The sequence below is a fragment of the Balaenoptera borealis genome, assembly GCF_965194805.1.
Source record: "Balaenoptera borealis genome assembly, chromosome: 2".
Taxonomy (NCBI): domain Eukaryota; kingdom Metazoa; phylum Chordata; class Mammalia; order Artiodactyla; family Balaenopteridae; genus Balaenoptera; species Balaenoptera borealis.
Window position 1 is genome coordinate 167,577,687 of NC_138867.1, and position 20,900 is coordinate 167,598,586.

The 20,900-nt window shown below is 41.3% G+C and overlaps 1 long non-coding RNA gene across 1 annotated transcript in view; it reads left to right on the forward strand.

Annotated features, from left to right (window-relative positions):
• LOC309623046 overlaps positions 1–18,500 on the forward strand; it is a 30,716-nt gene extending 12,216 nt beyond the window's left edge. Inside the window, exon 2 of the long non-coding RNA XR_014241252.1 lies at positions 4,697–18,500. This is a non-coding gene — a long non-coding RNA (uncharacterized lncRNA). The remainder of the gene's footprint in view (positions 1–4,696) is intronic.
• The last annotated feature ends 2,400 nt before the right edge of the window (positions 18,501–20,900 follow it).

Consider the following 20,900-nt stretch of genomic DNA (forward strand, 5'->3'; position numbering starts at 1 on the left):
GATGGATGTCTTTCTTCAGCTGTTGAATTGTCACCCATCATCCCATTATTTCTTTGAGTATTTCTTCACTTCCATTTTACCTGTTCTTTCCTTTTGGTACTCCTGTTACACACATACTGGAATTTCTGGGTCTACTGTTCATATCTCATGACTTTTAACTCATATTTTCTATTTTTTTGTCCTTCAAACTTAGCTTTAGGAGAATTCCTTTGTTTGATCTTCATGTCACTAGTTTCTTCTGAGCTGTGGTATTCTGCTAACACCTTATTTTTTTTTTTAAAGGTATAATTCAGTTTGCCTATTTTTCAAAATTTATTTATTTAATTTATTTATTTTTGGCTGCATTGGGTCTTCGTTGCTGTGTGTGGACTTTCTCTAGTTGCGGAGAGCAGGGGCTACTCTTCGTTGCAGTGCATGGGTTTCTTATTGTGGTGGCTTCTCTTGTTGCAGAGCATGGGCTCTAGGCAAGCAGGCTTCAGTAGTTGTAGCATGAGGGCTCAGTAGTTGTGGCTTGCGGGCTTTAGAGTGCAGGCTCAGTAGTTGTGGCTTGTGGGCTTTAGAGTGCAGGCTCAGTAGTTGTGGCGCACGGGGCTTAGTTGCTCTGCAACATGTGGGATCTTCCCGGACCAGGGCTCAAACCCATGTCCCCTGCATTGGCAGGCGGATTCTTTTTTTTTTTAACATCTTAATTGGAGTATAATTGCTCTACAATGGTGTGTTAGTTTCTGTTTTATAACAAAGTGAATCAGCCATACATATACATATATCCCCATATCTCCTCCCTCTTGCGTCTCCCTCCCACCCTCCCTATCCCACCCCTCTAGGTGGTCACAAAGCACCAAGCTGATCTCCCTGTGCTATGTGGCTGCTTCCCACTAGCTATCGATTTTACATTTGATAGTGTATATATGTCCATGCCACACTCTCACTTCGTCCTAGCTTACGCTTCCCCCTCCCTGTGTCCTCAAGTCCATTCTCTATGTCTGCGTCTTTATTCCTGTCCTGCCCCTGCGTTCCTCAGAATCATTTTTTTTTTTTTTTAGAGTCCATATATATGTGTTAGCATACAGTATTTATGTTTCTCTTTCTGACTTCACTCTGTATGACAGACTCTAGGTCCATCCACCTCACTACAAATAACTCAATTTCGTTTCTTTTTATGGCTGAGTAATATTCCATTGTATATATGTGCCACATCTTCTTTATCCATTCATCTGTTGATGGACACTTAGATTGCTTCCATGTCCTGGCTATTGTAAATAGAGCTGCAATGAACATTGTGGTACATGACTCTTTTTGAATTATGGTTTTCTCAAGGTATATGCCCAGTAGTGGGATTGCTGGGTCGTATGGTAGTTCTATTTTTAGTTTTCTAAGGAACCTCCATACTGTTCTCCATAGTGGCTGCATCAATTTACTTTCTCACCAACAGTGCAAGAGGGTTCCCTTTTCTCCACACCCTCTCCAGCATTTATTGTTTGTAGATTTTTTGATGAGGGCCATTCTGACTGGTGTGAGGTGATACCTCATTGTAGTTTTGATTTGCATTTCTCTAATGATTAGTGACGTTGAGCATCCTTTTACGTGTTTGTTGGCTATCTGTATATCTTGTTTGGAGAAATGTCTATTTAGGTCTTCTGCCCATTTTTAAAATTATTTATTTATTTATTTATTTATTTATTTATGGCTGTGTTGGGTCTTCGTTTCTGTGTGAGGGCTCTCTCTAGTTGCGGCGAGCAGGGGCCACTCTTCATCGCGGTGCGCAGGCCTCTCACCATCGCGGCCTCTCTTGTTGCGGAGCGCAGGCTCCAGACGCGCAGGCTCAGTAATTGTGGCTCACGGGCCTAGTTGCTCCGCGACATGTGGGATCTTCCCAGACCAGGGCTCGAACCCGTGTCCCCTGCATTAGCAGGCAGACTCTCAACCACTGCGCCACCAGGGAAGCCCTTCTGCCCATTTTTGGATTGGGTTGTTTGTTTTTTTGATATTGAGCTGCATGAGCTGCTTGTAAAATTTGGAGATTAATCCTTTGTCCGTTGCTTCACTTGCAAATATTTTCTCCCATTCTGTGGGTTGTCTTTTCGTCTTGTTTATGGTTTCCTTTGCTGTGCAAAAGCTTTTAAGTTTCATTAGGTCCCATTTGTTTATTTTTGTTTTTATTTCCATTTCTCTATGAGGTGGGTCAAAAAGGATCGGCAGGCGGATTCTTAACCACTTCACCACCAGGGAAGTCCCAACACCCTATTTTTGAACTTAATCTTCAGTTTTTACTATTTGCAATTAATTTTTATGGGTAAAATATCCTCTCTTATCTCTCTGAAGATAGAAATTATAGTTATTATAATGTCTTTACTTTCCCTATTGACTGGTTGTAGTTCTTCTATGTTATATTTGATATCTTTTTATCATGGTGTTGATTTTTCTCAAATGTTTGGAGATTCTTGGTTACCATTATGTATTTCTTTTTCCTTTCCTTTTCTTCCTCCCCCCCCTTTTTTTTGCTTCTTTTAATTAAACAAGTCTTTTCTGTCATTTATGGGATTTTGATTAGGAAGGAGGTCAAATGGGGGTGCTTGGTCCTCCATCTGGGTCTGATCTGCATTTTTAGCAAAACAACTAAGTTTGGAAGGTTGAAACTAACGACACTAGGGCTGAGAGATTTCTTAATGTAAATATATTTCAGCAGAGTTAATGAAAACTTGGAGTGCTTACAAAGTTGGATATATTACATGTGTGACAAATTATATATAAACCAGATTTCATTTCCTGTTTTTTTTTTTTAATCAGCAAAGGAAAAATGGCAAGAAAACCAAAGCTCCTATATTTTAGCTACACATTTTAAGGGATAATACATATTTAAACATTTTCAGCATTTGCTGTTAAAATGAATAAAACTTTACAATAAAATCCCCCCAAAGCATAAGTTCTAGCCAGCGATTAGCCCCTCATTCGAATGCTGTCCAGGTTTTGCCTCACAGGGCCTGCCGGCCTCAGGCTGCTGCTGTTAGCAACCACAGAGCCATTTCTCTCACTTGTCTCTCATCACTATGGAGATTCTCATTAAATAAAGTGAACAGTCCTAATCATGTGAATGGCCCTTATTTGGCATTTTATCTGTGGCTGTCAGTTTCCACAAAACAACTGCCATCTAACCAATAAATACTTGTTGAATGCCTACTATGTGCTTGGACCGAGAGACACAAAGATCAATAGGACAAAATGCTTTCCCTCAAGGGAAGAAAATGCAAAATGCGTAGATTCCATGGATCACCAGCAAGTGCAGCCCAAATTGACACATTTTTGTGGTTCCTGAATTTAAAAATGTTTTGTTTGTGTAGGTATAATCCTTTAAAAATAATGTTTAATTTTCAAATGGGAGGTACCTTACAGGGTTCAAAAATCAAAATGACATGAAAAGTTATCCCCATCCACTCTTTCCTCATCTTCCACTCCCTCTAGCTAACCATTTTTATTAGATTCTTATTTCTACTTCTAATATTTCCTTATGCATAATATATGGAAACGTATTTTAATTTTCCCTTCCTAACAAGGGTGACATGCAATATACTTACCAAAATACCCTGCAGATCTTTTCATATCGGTCCACAGAGATCTCCCTTGTTGTCTTTCACAGCTCTTAGTAGTCCCCTCGGTGGATGTATCATAGTACATTAACCAGCCCCCTATTGAGGGCCACTTGGGATGTTTCCAATCTTTTGCAATTACAGTGAACACCCCAATGAATAATCTTGTGTCTGTCATTTGTATGTGTGCAGGGGTAATTGCAGAATTGATTTCCGGAAGTGGGATTGGTGCATTAAAATGTACTTGCGTCTATACTTTGGCAGGTTTTGTCAGCTGTCCCTTCAGAGCTGTCCCTTTACATCTTCCCCTCTCCCAGCAATGTCTGACAGCACCTCTTTCTCCTGGGTAAGAATATTTCTAATCCTTTCTTGTCATCTAGTACCAAATAATACCTTTTCCCCTTTTCTTCGCAGTGTTGTCTTTGTTCTCCAGTATTGTCCAGGTTTCTTTTAGTACAAGTTTCTTATAGCTGCTCATAAGTAGACAATGTGTTATATTTGCTTTGTGGTACGCCAGATGAGGAATTGTTGAACTCAGAATGTTTAAGGGATGATGTGGAGTTCAGGGTGGCTGGGGTCCATGTTCAAGCTGCTGAGTAGTGAGAAGGAAGCTCAGGGACAGATTGTGGAGAACCTGGGCTGCCAGACACCAAAAGCTTTGGATTTTTCCTGCAGGCAACAGGCAGTCATGGAAGGTTTCACAGTAGAGGGAGGAGATGGTTAGAGCCATGTCAAGGCAGATTTTAATTCCAGTGGCCTCAGGATGGGGGAAGAGACTAAAGACTGCAATTCTTAATTCTTACATGTACCTGCTGTGGCTTGCTATGGTAAGAAATGTGTAATATTGCTATTTAGCAGTTGTCTGTTACATCACATGCAGGGGGTTCGGGGAGAATTCATTAGTCAGGAGGGGTAATTTCTCTATTATGCTTTCTGACTGGAAGGGGCAAGGGGCCACTTTCCCACTTGGCCCCTCAAGGGTTGGCCTCATCATTGTCATTCAATGCATAATAATCGAAACACTGAGTCCCTTTAAGCTCACAGAGCAGCTGGTGCCTTTGAATCAGGATTTCTTATCCGCTCTTCTTTTGATATTATTTCCCATCCTCCAGGGAGAGGCGGTCCTCCTGATGGGGCAATCCCTCGTTCCAGACATAAGAAGAGAGGGTGTCAGACCGGAGAAAAGAAGGCCAGCTTCCCAAGGTTTCGCTCAGCTCTTTTCTATCCACCGAGTGGCCTTGCCAAACACTGTCGCCTGCTCCATGAGGGTGCGAGAAGCCGCGATGCTGTGTGCGGTTTCCATGGCAGTGGGCTGCGGAGGCCCGCGGGGACAGGCCAGGTGGCTGGCTCGTTCCGCTCGGAGCTGGCTCACCTGCTTTGCTGTTGGTAGCCGCCCTCTTCGCTCCTCTTAGTTCCTGGAGCTTTAGAATTTCTTTTGTTACTCCTTTTATAAGTCTGGTCTCTGTATGAGAGAACCTTAAAGTTCTGAGCTTATAAAAAGTGCGACTTTAAGCGATTGAATGGCAGGAATTCAGAATGCGAGGGTGGAAAAGTACCGGGAGATAGCACGTCTCTCTGAATGGAGGCTGGAACTCCGAGGTGAGGCCGATTCTGAGGGCTGAGCTTCCAGCAAAGGGTGGCAGGAAAGACAGGGTCGCCCCCAAAGGGCCGCGGGATTCTCTTCACAGATGTCATTGGCACGTGGGCTGTTAGAATTAAGAGTCTGGCCATCTTTGTTTCATAGGATTTCTTCATTTAATTAACTTCAGGGAATTCCCTGGCGGTCCAGTGGTTAGGACCCCGTGCTTCCACTGCAGGGGGCCTGAGTTAGATCTCTGGTCAGGGAACTGGGATCCCTCAGGCCCCGCGGCTAGGCAAGGCAAGGCAAGGCAAGGCAAGGCAAGGCAAGGCAAAAAAAAAAAAAAAAATTAACTTCAGAAGATTGTATGTGTTGCAGTTACTTGCTGACAGAAATGTCAGTTCAATCATTGTCCATAATTTTCCAGTGAGGAAACATTATCACAGGATTACTAGGAACTCAGGATCATGCAAGGGAAATGAAGGATCGCAAATGGAGAAGGATGTCAAAGTCAGGTCCCAGTTCCCCAACGCTTTTTCAGCAAGTGCTTCTGGTTTCTACGTCGGCAGGCTGCAGTTGCTATGTTTTCAGCCCTGTGGTGTCTGGGACCAGCCAGCTCTGCAGGCATGGGACCCTGTGGGCTCTGCCCAGCAAGGACACCAGGCTCAGGGCTCTGCCCTTGGGGTAAGTTCTGGTGCACCAGGCTTTATATGATGAGTTAATGCTTAAAAGAATTCCATGATGGGGATGGAGACAAAGGCTTGAGGTAAGGGACAAGACTTTGGCTTGGGAAATGAAGATGGAGTGGGTTCCATCCAAAACAGTCATGGTGGCACAAACAGCAGGGGCCTTCAGGACATGGAGCAGAACAAAGCTCTTCTCAACTGCTTAAGACCCTAAAGAAGTGGCCCTGAAGCCACATATTCTCCTTGGACATACTGAAGAATCACTGAACAGAGTGGAACATATTTTAGTATCAAGTGCCACTGGGAAACAAAAAATTAAACTCATTTTAAGCCCATATATGAGTCAAAGCAATTTATTTAGTTTTCTTCAGAGACAAAATATTCTTCATCCTAAATCATCTGCAGTTAGGTCATGAACAGAGACAATGAAATTCCCTTTGGTAACCCCCTAAACTAATTAAACACGTTTCTTTGGTTCTGTATCATGACCAGTAAAAGGAAAATGAGAGAAGGGAAGAGCGAGTAAATTAGTCCATTTGATGACTCCTTGGGTAGACATTTTTTGAGCCCTTACTGTGGTTCTTGGCTCTGAAGTAGGAACTGAGTGAAGCCAGCCCAAGCCCTTGCCACCAGGGGCTGAGTTTGCTGGGGATTCAGGGAAGTAAGCAACCAGCCAGGTGATAGCCCAAGGCCTGACAACTTGGGCTTAGACCCGTGGAGCAGTTGGGGGAGGCGGGAAAGTTGAAGAAAAGGTGCAGAGGTGAGAGAGGGAGGCCCATTCCAGGCACGGAACTGAAGCGGGCAGCGGCTGAAGCAGGAGGTGTGGTGAGAGATGGGCAGAGCTCACTGGCTTAGGGGTGTGGACTCCATGCTGTGCAAGGGAGGTGTCTTTGAACAGGGAAAGCGGGTTTCTCAGAGGCCACTGTGGCTGGTGGGTGGATGGGGAGGGTGACGCTGTCATGGGGGCAGGGAGCCCAGTGAGACGGCTACTGCCAGAGCCAGAGGGAAAAGAGGTTGGGGTAGGGGGGGAGGGGTGGGCACAGATTCGAGAGAACCGCGCTCCCTCACCCCCTCCCTCTGCCCGGCTGACTGGGTATATGAGGGGCGGGAGGGAGGAGTCAGGTCTCACCCCAGGGCTTCTGACGTGCGGAGCCACCAAGCAGGCCGTGCAGTCCATCAGGATAGGACCGTGGGAGCGCACCTGGGTGGGAGCAGTGGTGGGGCAGAGGGAGCGAGAATAATGAGTCTGAGTTTAATTAATGGTATTAAACAGTGTACCAGTCAGGGTTCGGCCAGAGAAACAGAATCAGCAAGATATTAAAGAGAGAGAGAGAGAGAGAGAGAGAGAGAGGTCGATTTATTGCAAGGCTTACATGTAGAGCTGCCTAGGCAAGTCTGAAATCTGTAGGGCAGGCTGTGAGGAACGGCAGGCTGCAAGCATCAGGGAGGAGCTGACACCGCATCCACAGGCAGAATTTCTTCCTCAGGGAAACTTCGGTTTTACTCTAAAGACTTCCACCCGATTGGATGAGGCCCATCCAGGTTATCAAGGATAATCCCCTTTACTTAAAGTCACTTGATGGTAGAAGTCTGCAAAATATTTTCACAGCAATATCTCAATTAGTGTTGGGTTGATAACTGGATACTACAGCTTAGCCAAGTTGATACATAACACTAACCTTCATAGATGGCAAACCACAGAATCGTGAAATATTCAAGTAGTAGGGAATGAGTAAAGTAAAAAGGGTGTTCCTCCCATCCCAAACTCCTGGAACTTCTCCCCAGAGGAAACCACAGTTAAAAGTCCCTGTATATCCATCTACAGGTGGGAGAGGGACCTGGGCAGAAAATAGAGGTCTTTAGCATTTGGGTAGGATGCGAAGCCATAGGACTGGGTAGGAGCACCTAAGGGGAGTGTGATAGTCATAGACACAGGAAGAGAAGGGCAGACTCTGAGGATACCACAGGTGGGGACTTGACAGGCAGGGGACCAAGAGAGGGGGCATCATGGAGCAGAATTCCAATCAGCTTGTGCATGGCGAGCAAGTCCAGAGCAAGTACCCAAGGAACCAGGCCTGGTGAGCAGCAGAAGGACAGACAGAAGAGCCCCTGGGAGGATGGTGTTATTTGTCTCTGGTCTGGCTGGTAAAGTGGGAGGAAACACCTCACCCTAGCCCACCCTTGCAGTGGGGGCCCTGCTAAGAACAGACCCAGGTGTGTTGAAAGAGGAGGGGTCAAATCTTCCTTTCTGTGCTGCTGAGGGCAGAGACCAAGGGTCCTTGGTGTTTTGCTTACGGTTCACCTTAGTGAGTTCATAGTTGAGTAGAGGTTGTCCTGGAGCCTCATTTGGGGTTGTGTACAGGAATTTGAGGATAAGAGGCTGATACTGTGGGAGAAGAAGAGAGTAGACCCAGACCATGGCAAAAGGAGGTGTGAGGAGGAAAGATGGCCGGTGAGCTCTGCTCAGAGGGGCTTTTGCAGATAATGCAATCTTGATGCTGCATCCTGTGGCTCCCCCATTACTCCACCCTCCCCCATTACTCCAAAAGCTGGAGGGGCAGGTTAGCACAGACTAACAAAACGTTTACTGAGTGTGCATTGAGGTCTGGGTACTGTGCGGGACCCCTGTGAGTTTCAGTGATCCTTAGAGGTCACCTGGTTCCTTTCCTAAAGAAGAGTCTTTTCTAGCCTCCCATCACATGGGAGCCCAGAGATGGCAGCCACTGGCTTACATGCTAGTCCATTGTTGTCTCAGAGGGGTTCAAGTAGGAGGGACATTTTCTCCTAGTGACCAGCCTGTTTCCTGGGCCTGGAATTGCCTGTTCTTCTGAGCCCAGAGGAATAAGTCCCTTGTAGCTTCTTATGGGCACAGCTCTCTGGTCTGCCATCCTCTCTTTCCCAGGCCTTCTTTCTTGGTCCCCTTGACTGCTCTGAAGACAGTTTTCAGCTTCTCACTGTCTTGGGCACACTTATCTGGTAGCCCTTATGTTCTATGATAAAGAATTTGTCTGGTTTTTGTCTTGGGTTTCTGGGATGAAGCTTCTAAACTCTTGAAATTTTCCAAATGACAGGAGAGTCTTTGTTATTAATGGTGGCCCTTGAACCACACCTGAGTTTATGCTAATAAGATGACTCAGGGGACTTCCCTGGTGGCGCAGTGGTTAAGAATCCGCCTGCCAATGCAGGGGACATGGGTTTGAGCCTTGGTCCGGGAAGATCCCACATGCCGTGGAGCAACTAAGCTCGTGCACCACAACTACTGAGCCCACACTCTGCAACTACTGAAGCCTGTGCACCTAGAGCCTGTGCTCTGCAACAAGAGAAGCCACCACAATGAGAAGCCTGGGCACTGCAACGAAGAGTAGCCCCTGCTTGCCGCAACTAGAGAAAGCCCACGTGCAGCAACAAAGACCCAATGCAGCCAAAATAAAAAACAAACAAACAAACAAAAACTTAAAAAATAAAAAGATGACTCAGGATGGGCTGGTCATGGCAGGAAGACCATGGAATTGGGGCTTTGAGCCATGGGATATTAGCCCAAACTCCCAACCTCCGGGGATGGAAGAGGGCCTGGAGACTGAGTTTAATCACATGGCCAATGATTCAGTCAACCATCCCTATGTAATGAAACCCCAGTAAAAACTCTGGACACTGAAGTTCAGGTGAACTTCCTGGTTGATGAACACCTTGATGTGACAGGAGGGTGATGTGTCCTGATTCCAGGGGAAAGGCTATGGAAGCTCTGCATTTGAGTCTCTCCCAGACCTTGTTTTATGTGTCTCTTCATTTGGCTGATCCTGATTTGTATCCTTTATAATAAAACTATAAGTCTAGTGCTTTCCTGAGATCTGAGTCATTCTAGTAAATTACTGAAACTGAGGGGGTCATGAGAACCCCCAAATTTGTAGCCAGCTTGTGTCTGAAGTAAGGAAAGGCTTGTGGAATCTGATGCTAGTTCTTGGTGGTTGGCATCAGAACTTAACTGAAGTATTGCACTCTGGCTCAATAATCCCAGTAAAAATGTGGCATTGAGCATGCAAGGGGACAGTAGCCTCTGTTCCTTGGTGTGGGAGCCATGTTAGTGTAACCTAGGGTACCCCCAACACCATGGGCTGGGACAGCCCCCTGTTCCCTCTCACATGAGCTGTGGTCAAGACTGAGTTATGTGGGGATAAAGCTCCTTGGAACACCTGCAGGGGCTCAGGCAGGAGTTTGGCAGCAGCTTAGTTCCAGACCTTCACACTTTTTTTTTTGGGGGGGGAGCTCACTTTAGCTTTATTTATTTATTTTGAGCTGTTCAGAACATTTATTACTCCAGAAATGATTTCTTTTATGAGTATACACTTAGTGGACTTTTAAAATTAAAAAAAAAGAAAAAAAAGAAAAAACCTTGATTTGCCATAAATAAATGAGAGGTTATAGGGAATTCTCTGGTGGTCCAGAGATTAGGACTTGGCGCTTTCACTGCAGGGCCCAGGTTTTTTTTTTTGTTTGTTTTGTTTTTTTATACTGCAGGTTCTAATTAGTCATCAATTTTATACACATCAGTGTATACATGTCAATCCCAATCGCCCAATTCAGCACACCACCATCCCCACCCCACCATGGTTTCCCCCCCTTGGTGTCCATACGTTTGTTCTCTACATCTGTGTCTCAACTTCTGCCCTGCAAACCGGTTCATCTGTACCATTTTTTTAGGTTCCACATACATGCGTTAATATACGATATTTGTTTTTCTCTTTCTGACTTACTTCACTCTGTATTACAGTCTCTAGATCCATCCACGTCTCAACAAATGACTCAATTTTATTCTTTTTTTATGGCTGAGTAATATTCCATTGTATATATGTACCACATCTTCTTTATCCATTCGTCTGTCGATGGGCATTTAGGTTGCTTCCATGACCTGGCTATTGTAAATAGTGCTGCAATGAACATTGGGGTGCATGTGTCTTTTTGATTATGGTTTTCTCTGGGTATATGCCCAGTAGTGGGATTGCTGGATCATATGGTAATTCTATTTTTAGTTTTTTAAGGAACCTCTATACTGTTCTCCATAGTGGCTGTATCAATTTACATTCCCACCAACAGTGCAAGAGGGTTCCCTTTTCTCCACACCCTCTCCAGCATTTGTTGTTTGTAGATTTTCTGATGATGCCCATTCTAACTGGTGTGAGGTGATACCTCATTGTAGTTTTGATTTGCATTTCTCTCATGATTAGTGATGTTGAGCATTCTTTCATGTGTTTGTTGGTAATCTGTATAACTTCTTTGGAGAAATGTCTATTTAGGTCTTCTGCCCATTTTTGGATTGGGTTGTTTGTTTCTTTAATATTGAGCTGCATGAGCTGTTTATATATTTTGGAGACTAATCCTTTGTCCGTTCATTCGTTTGCGAATATTTTCTCCCATTCTGAGGGTTCAGACCTTCACACTTTTTGTCCTAAAAACCATGCAGAACAGTGTAGACCCTGAACTTTCCCCCATCCCCCAATAACAAAACAAAGCTCCACCTTCGGTGAATCTAGGAGACTGAGTGAGGTAGGAGATAGATGGGCCCCTGGGCCAGACAGCTGGTGTTTGTCAGGTGGAGTAAAATTGAAGCTTTGTTCTCACCCAGACTCTCCAAGGACAAAGCTAGTGGCAGAAGCTGAGCTCTGCTAAAGTAAAGAGATAAGGTGCCCACCCCTGGGGTCAAGGAAAACTTCCCTGTCTGCACATGTGCAGGAAGGCTCCTTGGGGATCAGAAAGGGAGGTGGTGCCACCCCATAATATGTATGGACATACACCCATAGGCCTCTGCAGTGGGATCCATCTTAGAAAAGAGTTGTGCAGGCATCTTGGGGAGGGTCCTAAGACTAGTCAGGTGTGAAAAAAAGAAACAAGATAATTGGCCAAATGTAAAAAAAGACCCAGAAGAACTGTCTTATATAAGTGATTTAAATCACCTCTTCATGCACTCTTCATTCAGGACGCTCGCACTCCTCTCCGGGTGTGTATTTCTGCTTTAAATAAATAAACTGTTTCTCTGTGTGCTCTCCCATATGTTGTGCTCTGTCTCTAAATAATAAACTTTGTACCTGTTTTTCAGTTTTTGCCTCCTTGAAACATTTTTGCTTTCAAATGGGGTAAGAATCAGGGAACTTTGCTTCTAGCCTCTAGTCCCTGGTAGACTGGCAGCTAGGTTCAATCCCTGAACAGGGAAGTAAGATCCTTCTTCAAGACCACTGTCCCTCCAAGAACAAGAAGAAAGCACCAAGCCTCAAACTGCATTTAACTGTGACCAAAAGCTCTCACAGTGGAGCACTAGGACTGACAGAGAAGCAGGGGGAGTGGGGAAGAGTCTAACGAGCAGGTCCTAGAAAGAGAAGGCCTCACCCTGAGGAGAAGCTGCTGTGATAAAGATTGAAAATCAGATGGAGGAGGTTGAGAGAAGATGTGGATGGGCCTGGAGGAGGCCCAGATGTGGCCAACCTAGGGATAACTGCTTTGGAGAAAGAGTAGATCTCTGGAAGGCAGCCTCAGTATCCCTTGGAAACAGCAGCTGCTGGTGAAGGAACTGAAGGAGCTCAGAGGCTGGGAAGACACCCTTCCTTAGGATGGTTTGCTCTCCTTTTTCCAGTGTCTTAATGTAAACCATTAGGTTATTGATTTTAGATCTTTCTTCTTTCTTAATATAGGCAGTAATAGGTATACATTTCCCTCTAAGCACGCTTTAGCTGCATACCATAAGTTGTGGTATGTTGTGTCTTCATTTTTATTCATCTCGAAGTACTTTCTGATTTTACTTTCAATTCCTTCTTTGACCCATTGGTTATCTGGGAGTGTGTTGTTTAGTTGTATTTGTGAGCTTGGGGGAGCCCTTCTAGTCTGGTGGCCTGGCTCTGCAGAGATATAGGTGAAAGAACTGTCCTTTGTAGTCACAGAGGAGGGAGCCCTGGAGCCATGTCCCCCAATCCCACTAACACGCAGGACTCCCCTGCTAATAGCTAGTCCAAGAAAATAGAACTCACCTAAATATCAGCAACATAATAGGTATTGCAGCACATTCATAAGAATACCATAAGGAAAATCCTGAAAAGGGACAACAGAATTATTCTGCAGATGAAGAAAATACATCAGAAAAAATGCTGCTAAAGGAGGGGGAAAATTGTACCCTAACCTTACAACATATATTAATAATAATAACAATACCTCAATGAAGTATTTGCAGCTTTGAAGAAAGACAGCAAAGCAGAAATTTAAGACCTTAGGAAAGAAAAAGCCAAACAAGAGGAAGAGATGGGCCGATAGTCAGTGGACATTAGGGCCTGGTAGAAGTTAGGAGAGAAGCAGAAGAAAATACAAAATCAGAAATGAACACAAAATTAAAAGGAGCTCAAAGGAGAATAGAGCAGAAAGCATGATAAGGCATATAGAGGTTATCAATGAGGAAAGAACTTGAAACAGAAATAAAGTGATAAAACAGATTAGAGAATCAGTACAAACTGTGAAAGACTTTGAAATGGGCCAAAAGAATTATTGGGTATCTTCAATGGAAAACTATGCTTTGGAGTGGGATAGAAAACTAAGCACTACCTTCTGGATTATTACCTCCTGTGTCTGCGCCTTTCATTGTCTTTGTGCTATTTTATAATTTTGTAAATTAAAGATAACCAATAGCAATGCAAATGATTTTAACCTGTACATATGCAAATTAATTCTTTATGATGGAAGGAACAATTGACTCCCCATTTTGGTAGGCAGAATAATGCCCCCCCCCAAATGTTCATGTCCTAATTCCTGTAACCTGTGAATGTGTTACTTTCCATAGCCGAAGCGGTTTTGCAGATGTGATAAGTTAATGATCTTGAGATGAGGAGAGTCTCCTGAATTATCCAGGAGGGCCCAATGTAATCATAAGGGTCCTTTTGACTGGTAGGGTCAGTGTTAGAGAAGGAGACATGACAATGGAAGCTGAGGTTGGAGTGATGCACAGGCATGAGCCAAAGAATGAAGGCAACCTGCCTAAGCTGGAAAAGGCAGGAAATAGATTCTCCCCTAGAGCCTCCAGAGGGAAAAAGACCTGCCCACCCATTTTAGACTTCTTGACCTCTGGAATTGTAAGATAATAAATTTGTTGTTTTAAGCCAGTAAATTTGTGACAGCAGCAGTAAGAAACTAATACATACGCCCCTAAAAAGGTCAATTTTATATCTATTTGTAGATTCATTTCATGCTCTATGTATGTCTCTGTCCTTTGAATTCTCCTTTAAACTGGTTGTAACATCTTATCTATTTTATCATTAGTCAATGAGTTAAATTAAATATTTTAAATGTATTTATTTTATATTTTTATGAATTCATGATTTCAGTCTTTTAAAAAAGTTATTTTTGACAATGTTGCCAAGACCATTCAATTGGGGAAAGGGCAGTCTTTTCAGTAGTGCTGTGAAATGGTGCTGGGAAAATTGGATATCAACATGAAAAAGAATGAACTCTACCCTTACCTAACATAGGCAAAAATTAAGTCAAAATGGATAAAAGACTTAAATGTAAGAACTAAAACTGTAAAACTCTTATTTATTTTTTTGGCTGCATGGCTTGTGGGATCTCAGTTCCCTGACCAGGAATTGAACCTGGGTCACAGCAGTGGAAGCAAAGATTCCTAACCACTAGACCACCAGGGAACTCCCAACTATAAAACTCTTAGATGAAAACATAGGGAGAATTTTCATGACATGGGATTTGGTAATGATTTCTTGGATATGAGACCAAAGGAACAGGCAACAAAAGAAAAAAATGGACAAATTAGATTTCATCAGAATTAAAAACTTTTATGCATCAAAGGATACCACCAACAAAGTAAAAAAGTAATGGGATGGGAGAAAATATTTGCAAGCACTGGTTTGATAAAAGATTGATATCCAGAACGTATGGAGAACTCCTAAAATTCAATAACAAAACCCCCAAACAACCCAATTCAAAAATAAGCAAAAGACTTGAATAGACATTTATCCAAAGAAGATATATAAATGACCAGTAAGCACATGGAAAGATGCTTAATATCAGTAATCATAAGGGAAATGCAAATAAAAATCACAATGAGATATCACTTTACACCTATTAGAATGGCTATGATCAAAAAAACAGAAAACAAGTGTTAGTATGGACATGGAGAAAATGCAACCCTTGTACATTGCTGGTAGGAATGTAAAATACATTTGACAATATTAAAACAGTCTTCCAGTCTGCTTCTGGAAAGATGGAGTAGATATAATTTTCCCTACTCCTCCTGCTAAGTACAACTAAAACTCCTGGAAGTTATTTATAAAACAGATGTAAGAAGACTCTGAAAGGTGGAGAGATAAAAGCAGACCGACTAAAAGACTAAACAAAGCCTGCTCTCTGTGGCCAAAGGACCAGAAAGAGACAGCCTAGCAAGACAGAAAACTTTTAGACAATAACCCCTTACTTCAGCCAAACTCCACAGAAAAAAAATGATGGCCTCACCCCCACCTCCATCATTAAAGGCTGTGAAGAAAGCCTAGACTTCATTCTTGCCAGGCTGTAATGAGATAGCTCGATCTATGCCCCCATCAGAAGCTTCGTGGCAGAGAAGGCCAAGTGAGGAGCCAGGACTTCTATCCTTGTTGGGTGAAAACAAAGCATTGCCACCCCAACACCCTGCTTGTCAGTGGAGACCACATGGGGAGCCTGGACTTCCACCTCCATTTCAGCAGTAACAGGGCACACCTTTGCCTCCTTGTTGGGGTGTTGTCAGAGGAGGCCTGAGGGAGGGTCAGGAATTTAACAACTGCTCAGCAGTAATGAGGCCGCCTCCTCAAGGGATCAGATGTGGGTTGCAGTAATGAGGTAATCCTTGCCCTCCTGGCAGGGTGGTTCATTGGAGGCTTAGTAAGGAGCTTGAACTCCCATCCCTGCCCAGCAGTAACAAGGAGCCCCTTCTCCAAGCTGGGTGTCAGTGGAGGCTGAGTGGAGAACCTGAACTTTTACCCCACTTGGTATTAATGAGGCAGCATTCCCTTCCCCACTGGAGTAGTGTCAGAGGCAATCTGCTAAAATACAATATTTAAATAAGATCCAGAGCCCTATAGCATAATCACCAAAACATCCAAGTTTCAACAGAAAATCATTCATCACACCAAGAAACAATAAAATCTCAACACGAGTGAGAAAAGCCAATCAACAGACACCAACACCAAGATGACATGGATGTTAGAATTATCTGACAAGAAATTTAAAGCAGCCTTCATAAAAATGCTGCAGTGTGCAAATTATGAATATGCTTGAAACAAATGAGAAAATAGGAAGCCTCAGCAAAGAAATAGAAGATATAAAGGAGAACTAAGTGCAAAATTTTATAACTGAAATATACAATAACAACAGCAACAAAAACCTCAATGGATGGGCTTAATAGCAGATTGGAGAGGATAGGGGAAAGAATCAATTAAATCAGTTAACTTAAAGATAGAATGATATAGTGCTCACTTCAGCAACACATATACTAAAATTGGAATGATACAGGGAAGATTAGCATGGCCCCTGTGCAAGGATGACGTGCAAATTCCTGAAGTGCTCCATATTAAAAAAAAAAGATAGAATGACATATATTACCCAATTGAAATAACAGAGAGAAAATACAGAAGGAAAAAAAAGAACAGAGCTTCAGGGACATGTGGGACTATAACATCAGAGTCCCAGGAGAGGAGGAGGCATGGGACTGAAAAGTATTTGAAGAAATAATGGCTGAAAAATCCCCATACTTGGCAAAAAACATACATCTAGATGTAAGAAACAACTCTAAATAAGATAAACCTGAAGAAAGCCAGGTCAATACACATTAGAGTCAAACATCTGAAAAATAAAGACAAATAAAAAATCTTGAAAGCAGCTAGAGAGAAACAATGTATTACCTGTGGAGAAAAACAATTCAAATTACAGCAGATTTCTCACCAGAAACCATGGAGACTAGAAGAAAGTGGTACAATATTTTTCAAGAGCTGAAAAAAAATGACTGTCAACCCAGAATTCTGTCAACCCAATGAAAATATGCTTCAGGAATAGAGGGATAATCAAGATATTCTCAGATGAAGGAAAACTAAGAGAATTTGTTGCCAGCAGACCTAACATAAAAGAATGGCTAAGGAAGTTCCCCAAACAGAAAGGAAATTAAAAATGATGGAATCTTGGAACATCGAAAAACAAGAACAATGGAAAGAACAAAAATATAGATAAATACAATAGACTTTCCTTCTTGAGTTTTCCAAATTAGTTTTGATGGTTGAAGTAAAAATTATAACACTGTCTAATGTGGGTCTCAATATATATAGAGGTAACATTTAAGACAACTATAAATGGTGGAGGGTAAAGGAACTTTAAAGGAGGTAAGTTTTCTTTCACTCAAACTGGTAAAATGGCAATACCATTAGACTGTGATAAATTATGTATATATAATGTAATACTTACAGCAACCACCAAAGGGCTCTATAAAAATATACATTCAAAAACATCAGAGATATATCAAAATGGAATTCTAAAAAACAAAAAACAAAAAAAGTCCTGGTAACCCAAAGGAAAATGGGAACAGGAAAACAGAAATGAAAAAGAGAGAATAAACAGAAAAAATAAAATGACAGACCTAAGCCCTAACATGTAAATAGTTACATTAAATATAAATGGTCTAAATATACCAACTACAAGGCAGAGATTGGCAAAGTGGATTAAAAAACATGACCCAACTATATCTATTAACAAGAAACTCACTTCAGCTATAATGATATAGTTGAAAGTAAAAGTGTAGAAAAATATATACCATGCAAACATTAATTTAAAAAAAAGCAAGAGTGGCTATATTTACATTAAATAAAGTAGAGTTCAGAGCAAATAAAATTACCAGGGACAGAGAGAGAAATCACATAATGATAATAAAGCCAATCCACCAAACAAAAGGACCAATCTGTCAAGAAGACATATCAGTCCTAAATGTGTATGCATCAAATAACAGAACTGTAAAACATGCATAGCAAAAACTGAAAAAAATGGAAAGAATAGACAACACCACAATTACAGTTAGAGACATCAACACCCTTCTGAACAATTAATAGAACAGTTAGACAGAAAAGCATTAAAGGTATAGAAGAATTCAGTAATACCATTAACAAATAAGATCTAATTGACATTTATACAACCTTCCACACAACAACAGCAGAATACACGTTCTTCTCAAGCACCCACAGATTATATACCAAGATAGACCATATCTTGTGTCATAAAATAAACCTCAACAAATGTAAAATAACTGAAATCATACAGAGTATGTTCTCCAACTATGCTGGAATCAAACTAGAGATCAGTAACAGAAAAATAACAGGAAAATCTCCAAACACTTAGAAACTAAACAACACACTTGTAAATAATCCATGGATTAAAGAGGGACTCTTAAAGCAAATTAAAAAAATACATTGAAAATGAAAATATAGCATCAACATTCATGGGATGCTGCTAAAGCAGTGCTGAAAAGGAAATTTGTAGCACCAAATGCTTACATTAGAAAAGAGGGAAAGTCTCAGAGCAATAGTCTAAGTTTTCACTCAAGAACTTAGAAAACAAAGACAATGCCGAAAAGAAAATGAAAAAGAAAAAGAAAAACCTACAGACTAGCGTATATATCCTTCATGCGTATAGACATAATGTATATATCCCTCATGCATATAGATGCAAAAATTCTTTTTTCTCTGCTAATTTAGTTTTATTTTACAATTTCAGTTTAATTGAGGTATAACTGACATATAGAATTGTAAGATATTTCAAAAATTCTTAACAAAATATTAGCAAACAGATTTCAACAATATATAAAAACAATTATACACCATGATCATATAAAGTTTGTTCTAAGGATGCAAGGTTGGTTCAACATTCAAAAATCAATTAATGCAATCTGCTATATCAATAAAATCACAAGACTGTATCAATTGATATAGAAAAGCATTTGACACATTTCAACATCTATTCATGATAAAAACTCCTAGGTAACTAGGAATAGAGGAGAACTTCTTCAACTTGAAAGAGAACATTTACAAAAAACCTGTAGCTAGCATTGTACTTAATGGTGAAAGATTAGATCCTTTCCCCTTAAGATCAGGAACAAGGCAAAGATGTCTGCTCTCACCACTGCTATTCAACATAGTACCAGCAGTTCTAGCTACTAAGTGAAAAAACAAGGTGCAAGATAGTGTGTAAATTATGTTATCTTTCTGTAAGGAAAGTATGGAAAACAGGAATAAATGTATTTGCATTTCCTTATGTTTGCATAAAGAAATACAGAAAAAATAAATAGAAAACTAATGAAATGATTACCTATAAAGAGGGGGTGGGAGTTAGAATTCCCTGTGTATATTTTTATACTTATTTTATACCACTTAATGTTTTTTGACTTTTGAACCAATGTAAACATTCAACATATTAAAAGCCAATTCAGGTGGTAAGGAGGGAGTGGGAATGGGGAATGACTGTTGATGTGAATGGGGTTTCTCTTAATGATATTGAAAATGTTCTAAAATTAGATGGTGGAGATGGTTGCACAACTCTGTGAATATGCTAAAACCACAGAACTCTACACTTTAAATGGTGAATTTTATGCTATATGAAATATATCCTGATAAAGTTGGAAAAAAAAGGCACACATGCACACCAAAAATTTCAGGAATGAAGAGAAGATAAAGCAAAGACAATAGGAAAATAACATGGAAGATTTGATGCCCTTAAATCCAGAACTTTCTAAAAACATCTAGAAAATACAATTAAACAACACTAGCTCAGGGAGGAAGAAAAAAACCTAATAATACTTAAAGAAACTAAATTATTAGTAAACAATACTTTGTAAATGAAACAACAGACTGAGGTAAGTTTAAGAAAACTTTGAAGGAGAAGATCATTTTAGGGTTATATAAAATCTGGAAAAAAATACTCTCCAATTCAAATTTTAATACTAAAATAACGGAGATACTAAAACTAGACAAAATTAGAAGAAAAGTAAATCATAGGCCAATCTACTCCTGAACATGGGTGCAAAACCCTTCTAAGTAAAATATCAGCAAACTGAATCAAAGCAATATATATATAAATATAAGCATGTCTAGGTTGTAATATTCCAGAAATTCAATGTTGAATTAGAAAGTCTACTAGTGAATTCAACACATTAATAGGCTGAGGGAGAAAATAGCAAATGATATTCTCAATAGATGCAGACAAAGAATTTGATAAAATTCAAAAGCTGCTCATGATTAAAAAAAAAACCTGGGCTTTCCTGGTGGCGTGGTGGTTAAGAATCCACCTGCCAATGCAGGGGACACGGGTTTGAGCCCTGCTCCAGGGAGATCCCACATGCCACAGAGCAACTAAGCCCGTGAGCCACAACTACTGAAGCCCATACGCCTAGAGCCCGTGCTCCGCAACAGGAGAGGCCGCGGTGGTGAGGGGCCCGTGCACCACAACGAGGGGTAGCCCCCGCTCGGCAACTAGAGAAAGCCCACGCACAGCAACGAAGACCCAACACAGCCAAAAATTAATAAATAAATAAATAGATTAAAAAAAAAAACCCTAATGAACTTCCGGCAAATTAGAAATAGAAGAAGCTATATACTATATGGCAAACATTACACTCCAGGGTGAAATGCTAGACGTAGTTCTTAGCCAATCAGGAATAAGATTGGATACCCAGTGTGCTCTTTCCATCCAGTATTGTCCTATAGGTCCCAGACAGTGCAGACAAAGAAGAAAAAGAAATTCAACATAAAGGATTAGAAAAAGGAAACCAAATAGTAATTATTGTCTGACGATATGCTTGTATAAATAGACCCCCTCCCTCCATTGACAGACAGAAGACTGGAATTAATAAGGTAGTTTAGCAAGCTGCTGGATATATAATCAATAAACAAAAATCAATTGCCTTTGTATATACTCCAAAAAACAATGAAAATGAATAAATCTACTAAGGCAACAAAAATCTGGGGTGGTTAACAATAAAGTCAACAAATATTTTGCAAGGAG